The 9,918-nt window shown below is 42.0% G+C and overlaps 1 long non-coding RNA gene across 1 annotated transcript; it reads right to left on the minus strand.

Annotated features, from left to right (window-relative positions):
• Nucleotides 1-254: 254 nt before the first annotated feature.
• Nucleotides 255-4,438, minus strand: LOC122445481. The gene is made up of 3 exons (XR_006270540.1): nucleotides 4,361-4,438; nucleotides 1,789-1,794; nucleotides 255-432 (listed from the first exon to the last, which is right to left on the minus strand). It is a non-coding gene; the product is annotated as an uncharacterized LOC122445481 (long non-coding RNA).
• Between the last annotated feature and the right edge of the window lie 5,480 nt (nucleotides 4,439-9,918).

A 9,918-nucleotide genomic window follows, 5' to 3' on the forward strand; every position in this document is an offset into this window, starting at 1 on the left:
CCTCCTGAAGCCCCACCCTCATTTTCTTTTTAAAGTCTTTTTTCTTTCTGCTGTGAACTGAAAGCTTGTGTCCCCTTCCCCTACACAACCAAATTTATGTATGGAAGCCCTCATGCCTAAGGTGGGGCCTTTGGGAGACGGTCAGGCTTGGATGAGGTCATTCAGGTGGAGCCCCATGATGGGACTGGTACCCTAAAAAGGGGATGAAGGAGAGAGAGTCAATTCCTAGGCAGGTTGATAAGCAGTCTGGGGTCCCCAAGGAGGAGAACGGGTTTTGGGCTCTCGAAGTGGAGATAGGTGTCTGGGGTTCTCAAGGAGGAGGAAAGGACAAACTTGTTTTTCTTTACATTCCTTAGTCTTAGTCACATAAAATGCTTCTTTTTCTTTAAGCCCAGAACTGATGATTACACAACAAACAACTCAGTTTAAACTCTGTACTAGTGATTATATAACAACAACGTATACTGCTTGAGGACAGTTTCTCCTTCCTGAAACTGAACTGAACTGAACTCCTGAAAGTGAAGTGAAGTCGCTCAGTCGTGTCCGACTCTTTGTGACCCTGTGGGCTGTAGTTTACCAGGCTCCTTTGTCCATGGGATTTTCCAAGCAAAAGTACTGGAGTGGAGTTGCCATTTCCTTCTCCAGGGGATCTTCCCTACCAGGGATCGAACCCAGATCTCCTGCACTGTAGGCAGAAGCTTTACCGTCTGAGCCACTATTCACACTGAACTCCTGAAAACCTTCTAACTAATCCTGATATCTTAGAATGTATATTATGGGAGTGGGTCTGGTAGGCACTTTCTATTGTTAAGTTCTAATCCTGTTATCCTAAAATGTAAATTGTGGGAGTGGGTCTGGTAAAATTTTTACAACTTTGAGACTTTCTTTTGATTTATGGTAATAACTAGTTAAAAAAGTATATAACTCCCTTCAACAAAAGTATGTAACTCCCTTCATTCTCCATCCCCCTTCTGATGTCTATGTCAGAAGCTTCCTTTGTCCCTTTTCACTTTAATAAAACTCTGCTACACAAAAACTCATGAATGATCATGCCTGGTCCCTGGTCCCGATGTTAAATCTTCTTCTTTGGAGATCAGGAATCTGACACCGTTCACCATAAGCTATCAAAGGGATCAGAGCTTTCTGTCTTTCTCGATGCCATGTGAAGACCAGGAAGAGAGAACTCACCAAGGATCCAGCCATGTTGGCACCTTGATCTCAGACGTTCAGCCTCCAGAACTCTGAGAGGTGAACGTCTGCTGTCTGAGCCGCCCACTCTTCGGTATTTGTTACAGCGGCTTGAGCTGACCAAGACACTTTCTCCTTTTCCACCTGCATAACCTCAACTGACCTGTCTTCAGATCTGCTCATGAGCCACACCCAGCAATTTTTCTGTGCAGTTACCAGACTTTATCACTCCAGAATTTATATATTTTTTTTTCTTAAAGATTTTTTTTTTTTGATGTGGACCATTTTTAAGTCTTTATTGAATTGGTTATGTTGACTAAAAAAAAAGATGTACAACTTGAGAGTTGTGAGTTAAGTTTTATTTGGGGCAGAAGGAGGTCTGCAGCCTGGGAGGCAGCATCTCAGATAGCTCTGAGAGACTGCTCCAAAGCCGCCTGGGGGAAAGTCAAAATATAAGGTTTCGGTGAAGGGGGAGTTCAATACCACGAAGCACTCAACTTACAAAAGGTTTTTTTGTTAGTCATGAGGGTCTGATGTCCCCATGAAGGGATTTAGTGCTTCTCTAGATATGAGGAGATGCAAGGATGGAGACCATAGAACCTGTTCCTAAAAACATCCAACTATCTAAAGACCTGTCCCACCAGATTCCCTGGAGCACAGAGTGCCTCACTCCACTCTGAACTCTCTCAGGAGGTGTTGAAGGTCAGCAGCTATAGCAGCCCGGGGTTCAATCTCCATAGAGGCAGATGGCAAAGGACTTTGTGTTCAGTCGTTGGCAATGCTCTTGGTAACTTCCAGTTTGTAGTTGACTGTTACAATAATGCTTCTATTTTATATTTTGGTTTTTTGGCCCCAAGGTATGTGGAATCTTAGTTCCCTGACCAGGGATAGAATCTGCACGCCCTGCATTGGAAGGGAAAGTCTTAACTACTAGACTGCCAGGGAAATCCCTCTATTTGTTTATTTAAAAAAGATTCTCATCTCTTTATCAATACAATCTGTGTGGTGGGACATGGTTCTCATGCTGGGTTCTCAGACATGGCCTCCTTGAGTTCTCTGAATCTATTTATAATAGCTGATTTAATGTCTTTACGTAGTAAGTTCAATATCTGGGCTTCCTTAGAGGTGGTTCCTGACTGCTTTTTTCTTGCAGGCCATATTTCCTGTGTCTTTACAGGTCTAATAATGTTTTTGTTGCAAACTGGACATACGAAATCTTATGCTGTGCAAACTCTGGGAATCACATGGTCCAGGCTCTGCTCGCAACAGCTGATGTTTGTTTACAAACTTTCCTGAACTAAACATGTAGAGTCTATTTTCTTCGTCACGTGTGGCCACTGGGATTTCAAGAGAACTCACAGACAGGCCAGTGATGACAGAGTCTGGCAATGGGGCTTTTGGGGGGAGCAACTTTTCCCAACCCCCACAGCTGGGAAGAGCAAGATGGGCCCAGGGCAGGTTAAAATGCTGCAAAGTTCACATTTCTTACAGAGATTCAGTCATTTTGGGGGGAATAAATCTCCTCAAATTGTTGCAAGCTTTTGGTTCATTTCCAGAGTGTTGAAAAAATTGCTTTCGATAATTTTCTGTCATTAGCAGCCAGACCTAGTTTAAACATTTGTTTAAAACTTACTCTTTCTGGGTCTTCGTTGCTGTGCCTGGGCTTTTTCTAGTTGTGGCGAGTGGGGGCTACTCTGCAGTCATGGTGCACGGGTTTAGTTGCCCCAGGCACGTGGAATCTTCCTGGACCAGGGATCGAACCTGTGTCTCTTACATTGGCAGGCAGACTCTTAACCAGTGGACACCAAGGAAGTCCCTGAAACTTACTTCTATATCGCTTGCATCCAGGTTTGTAAAACAGTTTGCTCATCACTCCCTGGATTCCATCTTTAATCCAGCTCACCCACCTGCTGTCAGCTGCTCCCTGTGATTGCCTCTCTGCGCTAAGTCTTGCCTCTCTAGGATGCGGGGCTTTATCTCAAGCCCGTGTCACATCCTGGCATTTTGGTTTCCATTTTCTTTTTTTTTTTCTTTTTGGTTTCCATTTTCAACTGGGGCATGAACACAGGAAGGGGATGTTTTCTCATGATATAACTGGCGTGCTTTCCATGGCTAAGTGATTGGTGAATTGACTTAGCTTTGTATCTAGACTTCAGGTCAGTTTTCTTGATATGTCTTTTTTTTTTTTTTTTTTAAACTGAAGAACAGATGCAGTGAGCTACCAAATTACTGGGGATATGTGTGTACACATGTGTGATGATCCCTGAGAAACCAGAGGGGTGGGGGATGACTGAGCAGAGAAGGAAGGAAAGCAGACATGGGGGTCCCGGCCTGGCCAGAAAGGCTGGCCGACTGTTTGGTCCCGTGCCCTGTCTCCGGGGAGGCTCTGTGGATGTGCAGCTGCTGAGAATCCTCCTTCAGGAGGGAGGCGGGGAGAATCCATCCTTCCGTTCGGTCTCCCGTTATCAGTTTCCTTCACAGTGATCAAACCCCCACACTTCAGGGTTCTGCCACCTGCCCCAGAGTCCAAAGGGGTTGGAACCTCTCCTGGGCTGCTTCTGTCAGCCACCCCCTCTCTGGGCAGTCTTATTTCTCTTAGGGAGCCTGTATTTTTCACCAAACTTTTTGTTTTACAATGGGGTTTAGCTAGTTGACAAACAGCATTGTGATAGTTTCAAGTGAACAGCAGAGGGACTTGAGAGAGTCAATTCCTGCCGCTGCTGCTGCTAAGTCGCTTCAGTCGTGTCCGACTCTGTGCGACCCCATAGACGGCAGCCCACCAGGCTCCTCTGTCCCTGGGATTCTCCAGGCAAGAACACTAGAGTGGGTTGCCATTTTCTTCTCCAATGCATGCTCACTTCAGTCGTGTCCAACTCTGTGCGACCCCACGGACAGCAGCCCACCAGGCTCCTCCGTCCACAGGATTCTCTAGGCAAGAGTACTGGAGTGGGTTGCCATTTCCTTTTCTGAGTCAATTCCTAGGCAGGTTGATAAGAAGTCTGGGATCCCTGAAGAGGAGAGAGGGGTCTGGAATTCTCAAGGAGGAGGAGGAAAGGACAAACATCTTTTTTTCCCACTACATTCCTTAGTCTTAGTCACATAAAACATTTTTTTTTTCTTTAAGCCAGGAACTGATGATCACACAACGAACAACTCAGTTTAAAGGCTGTACTAAGGATTATATAACAACAAGGTATCCGGCTTGAGGACAGTTTCTCCTTCCTGAAACCCTTCTGGTTAATCCTGTTATCTTAAAATGTAAATTATCGGAGTGGGTCTAGTAAGATCTTTACAACCTTGAGACATTCCTTTGATTTATAGTAATAACAAATTAAAAAGTATATAACCCCCTTGCTAAGACTAGTGATGGGGGGCACTCTCCGTCCCCCTTCTGATATCTGTGTCAAAAGCTTTCTCTCTCCTTTTTCACTTTAATAAATCTCTGCTACACAAAAGCTCTTAAGTGATCAAGCCTGGTCCCTGGTCCTGAAGTTAAATCTTCTTCAGAGATCACGAATCTGACACGGTTCACCATAAGCTATCCGACTCAGCTATACATACACATGTATCCATTCTCCCCCAAACCCCCCTCCCATCCAGGCTGACACGTAACATTGAGCAGAGTTCCCTGGGCTATATGGTATGTCCTTGTTGGCTATCATTTTAAACATAGCAGGGAGTACATGTCCATCCCAAACAGGGAGCGTTTTTTTTTTTTTTTTTGTTCCGTCTTTCCATGGGGCCTTTCTGCTTGGTGGTGGGATCACTACCACCTTCTGCTTCAGAAATGGTCTTGGTGGATGAAATGGCCCCCAGGATGGTCCCCACTCAGGGGACAGTCACTTTGATTAACACGTCCCGCAACTCTTCCCCAAGGGGAAGAAAGACGAGTCATAAAAACAACCCCAGCAAACGAAAAATAAGACACATTGGTGACTTCTTAAAAGAACCTGATGGTCTTGCATCCCCCAGCCCCAACTGGCAAGAGAACGTGGCCGATGTCCATGGAGAGTGGCCACTGCTCTGTCGGGTGGAGTTAGATTTTCTTAGACCCTCCCTAAGCTTCTATTATTGGAGGGTCCATTTTAATAACAAATAGCATGAAATCATGAACATGGAGTTAGATGTGACAGTGAATATTTATTTGTGAGAGAAAAAATATCCACCATCACCATCGATTATAAATTTAATAACACACCCATTAGAAAGTCCAGGAAAGTAAGGCATTATTTTATTAGTTATCTGCCTGCACCACCTCTTTCCCCCTCTCTCTTTTTTTTTGGCTGCATAGTCTTTGCTTTCCTCTTTGTCTGACAACAATTTTTAAATATACTTGAAAGGATAGAATAGATTTAACATTTTAAAATTTTATATTAGAGTATAGTTGATTAACAATGTTGTATTAGTTTCAAGTGTAGAGCAAAGTGATTCAGTTATACATTTACATGTATCTATTCTTTTTTCAAATTATTTTTCCACTTAGATTATTACAGAATTTTGAGTATACAGTAGGTCCTTGTTGGCTTTCTGTCTTTAAATACAGCAGTGTGTACATGTCAATCCCAAACTCTCAACCTATCCCTTCACCCCCCTACCCCTCATTGGTTAACCATAAGTTCATTCTGTGTGAGTCTGTTTCCGTTTTGTAAATAAGTTCATTTGTATAATTTTTTTTTTGGTTCCACATATAAAGGATGTCATATGATATTTGTCTGTCTCTGATTTATTTCAGTTAGTATAATAATTTTCAGGTCCATCCATGTTGCTTCAAATGGCATTACTTCATCCTTTTTGTGGCTGAGTAACATTGCATTGCATAAAAGTACCAGATCGTCTTTGTCCATTCATCTGTCAGTGGGCATTTAGGTTGCTTCCATGTCTTGGCTGTTGTCAATAGTGCTGCTATAAACATTGGGGTGCATGTACTTTTTTGAACCCCATTTTCCTCTGGATTATCTGCCCAGCAGTGGGATCACTGGTATTTTTAGTTTTTCAAGGAACCTCCACACTGTTCTCCATAGTGTTTTACCAACTTATATCCCCACGGACAGTGTAGGAAGGTTCCCTTTTCTCTATATCCACCCTGAAGAGACAGAATGCATTGATCATTCAATCTTTCCTCTGGCATTTGTGATCAATATTTGCTATTGACAATTTATCATAGATTAATTACTTAATTAATTATAAACTCACCACTCACTATTGGTAATGTCATGTAAAGTTTTAGGATTGTTGTTAAAATTGGGACAATCTCTACTGAGTTTTTTTCACTTGTGAGCTTTAAGATTGCAAGGCGTTTCAAGTTTTTTTGTGACTGACTATTCAATGTCCTTTTTGTAGTGACATGTTGGGAGTTTTACATTATCTTTATCACTACCAGTGTCACAGAAACAAAAATTGAAATCTTATTTCAATGTGATCCTATGGTTCATTTCTCATTATTAATTAGATACCAAATCATTCAAGAAATTATTATTTCTATTAGAAATTTTTTCTTTGTCTTAATGATTGACTGCTAAACTAATCGTCTAAACTTTTTCAACAACATTCTCTTTGCAATAGCAGAATTATTTCTGTTATTCATTTCTTATCTTTATTGCTTTTAAAATATTTTATTAATTTTGATGTGTTTTTTCTCTCAGTGCTTTAATAAATTCTAGCGACTGATCTGAACTGAACTGAGTGTCAAAAAGATACTTTCTAATATATATCCATAGGAGTCTATAATTTCTCCCTTGTTTTATTGAAACCTTTCAAGGCATATTTTCCCATTGCAGTTAAACTGGCATATTTAAATTTTATCAACTTATTTTGAATAATTCTTTTTGCATTCCTGTTGAATTTGGGTTTCTCACTTTGATCCTTAAAAACATATATTAGAGTACTTATAATATTGTGATATCCAAGTTACAAGGCTAGAACAAATTTCTAATAACATCTCTCTGCAATTAGACTCTTCAAAGAAAAATCCAGTTGATAATGTGTGCTTAAAGTGCTCAAACACTGAAGCTGATAGAGAAAACATGTATTATTGCAAAATATCAGAGAAGTTAACAACTCTTTGTCTTATGAAAGCAGTTTTTTTTTTTTTTCCCTGTGAGATTAAAGAAATGAGATGCTCAAGGCAAATATATTGTGATATCTGTGTCACCAAGACAAGTGAACTGGAACAGTGGGCGGGAAGAGTATTCCTGGAAATCATTTCTGCACTAGAGTAGTTTCTCATTTCATTTTTCTGATAAAGTTCCTTATGTTTTAACCAATTTTGCCCATATTTCACTCCAAATATGTTAACACATATATTAATACATTTAAAGTCTTTATTTGCCTATGACAGTTCTGGGTCATCCCTGGGTCTGTTTTTATTGACTATTTTTTCTCCTATTTATGGGTCATGTTTCCTAGATGATTCACATGTCCTTTAGGTGTTTTTTTTTTTTAACTGACTGCTGCAATTTGAGTATAATAGAGCAGTGAAAACTGACAGAAATTACAATTTGTTCCCAAGAAGTGCGTGCTCTTTTGTGAATCAAATATCTTGGACTAGGATCCAGTCTCTTCAATGCAATCATTAGCTGAGCCAAATTGGGACTGAACTTGTACCTCTAGTTCATTTAATTCACCTCTATTTTCAAATACCTTCACCCTTGTTCCAGAAGGGCTGTGAGATCTGATTCCACAAAATTTCTCTTTGTTTCCTGTGTTATCTTCCTGGCCACTATTGACTCAGTAAGATTCAATGGGAGGGGGCTGGCAGACAGCTGGCAGACCAGATTCAGGCCTACATGTCAGCTGGTAAACATTAGTTTCTTCTTATGCCCCCAGTTCTTCTCTACCCACAGCAGACTTGCTTTTCTCCCATTCTGACCCCAGTAATGGAAGAAGGGCCCATCCTTCTCTGGATTTTAGTTTATTTGGATGTCTTTGAATCTACAACTCTTCATTGGCATCAAAAAACAAACAAACAATTTCAAGCTTATCCAGTACTTTCTCATTCCTGTGCTGTGGTGGTGGTCTTCAACGATCTCTTCCATCTTAACCAGAAGTGGAACCTCTTCATTTCATTTTTGATTTGGTAAAATCTACTCTTTTATAGGGCTTCCCTTGTGGCTCAGCTGGTAAAGAATCCGCCTGCAATGTGGGAGACCTGGGTTGGATCCCTGGGCTGGGAAGATCCCCTGGAGAAGGGAAAGGCTAGCCACTCCAGTATTCTGGCCTGGAGAATTCCATGGACTGGATAGTCTGTGGGATCACAAAGAGCTCTTTTATATTTTGTTTCTTTTAAGCCATTTTTTTGTTTTGTTTATTCATCTTTATGTCTGTTCTAATTTATTTTTTTCTGAAAAAATTTCCTTGTACCTCTAATCCTGTTCTGTCACCTGTCCTTTCAAACCTTTTATTTCTCAATGTTTCTAGTTATGATTTAAGTTATACTTTTTTTTTTGGCCACATTGTGCAACTTAAGGGATCTCAGTTCCATGACCAGCGATTGAAACTGGGCCTCTGCCGAGAAAGCCTAGTCTTAACCCCTGCACTGCCGGGAAAGTTCCTAGGTTACACTATAATAGCATCTATCATTTGCTTAGTTCCTTTGGCCTCATTTAAAATATTAGGTTACATTTTATCTGCATTGTGCAACATAAGTTTCCATTTTGCTCTCGTTGTCTGTAGGGACAGTATTGTGTTCTTTCCCCTTACAGTAACTTTTATGTTAGAATTGGTCACAATCCTCTTCTATTGCGTTTTGTGTTTTGCCTTTAGGTGAAATGAGTTTTTCTGTTTCTGGGAGTGAGGGGTACTTTGAGACAGGTTTTGTAGCTTCCTGGCTCTAGCACTCCCTCTTCTGATGCTTTTGCCAAGTGACAGAAAACGTTATGTTTTCAGAGATCTGACGTTCTGGTCCCCTCCCCCACTTTCTTCCTGCACCATCTCTGTTTCAGCATCCTTCGCACCTATATCCTCTGTGTGGAGTTTGTCTTGAGAGGAAGCTTCCCTGCACTATTTCTGAGGGCTTCTAGACTGTTCTTCCTGGTCAGAACGGTGTGTCATGGTCCCTTTGTGGCCCCTGGTGAACCGGGTGCTACCATTCTCAGCCTGGACCTGTGTGCTTCCTGTGAATACAGGCGAGCACTGTTGTGGTTTTTCTGTTCTCCGTGCTGTTGGAGTCCCTTCCTTTCCTCTCACATAGGTCTACAACCACACGGGTCTTGCAGCTGTTTTGATTTACCCCACAGGCTCATTTTGCAAAATTCAGTGGGATGTGTGTGTGTGTGTGTGTGCGTGCGTGCGTGCGCGCACGTGTGTGTATGGCTTAGTCGCTCAGTCATGCATGACTCTTTGTGGCCTCCAGGACTGTAGCCCACCCAGTTCCTCTGCCCATGGAATTTTGCAGCCAGAGTATTGGAGTGGGATGCCATTTCCTACTCTAGGGGATCTTCCGGATGCAGGGATCAAGCCTGCATTTCTTGTGTCTCCTGAATTGGCAGGTAGATTCTTTACCACTAATGCCACCGTGGCTTCCCTGTGGCTCAGATGGTAAAACATCCGCCTGCAATGCAGGAGACCCGAGTTCAATCCCTGGGTTGGGAAGATCCCCTGGAGAAGGGAATGGCCACCCACTCCAGTACTCTTGCCTGGAAAATCCCATGCCAGCTTCCTCTGGTAGGTTATAGTCCATGGGGTCGCAAAGAGTCGGACAAGACTGAGTAACTTTACCAATGCCACCGTACC

Source organism: Cervus canadensis, chromosome 7, assembly GCF_019320065.1.
Source record: "Cervus canadensis isolate Bull #8, Minnesota chromosome 7, ASM1932006v1, whole genome shotgun sequence".
NCBI lineage: Eukaryota > Metazoa > Chordata > Mammalia > Artiodactyla > Cervidae > Cervus > Cervus canadensis.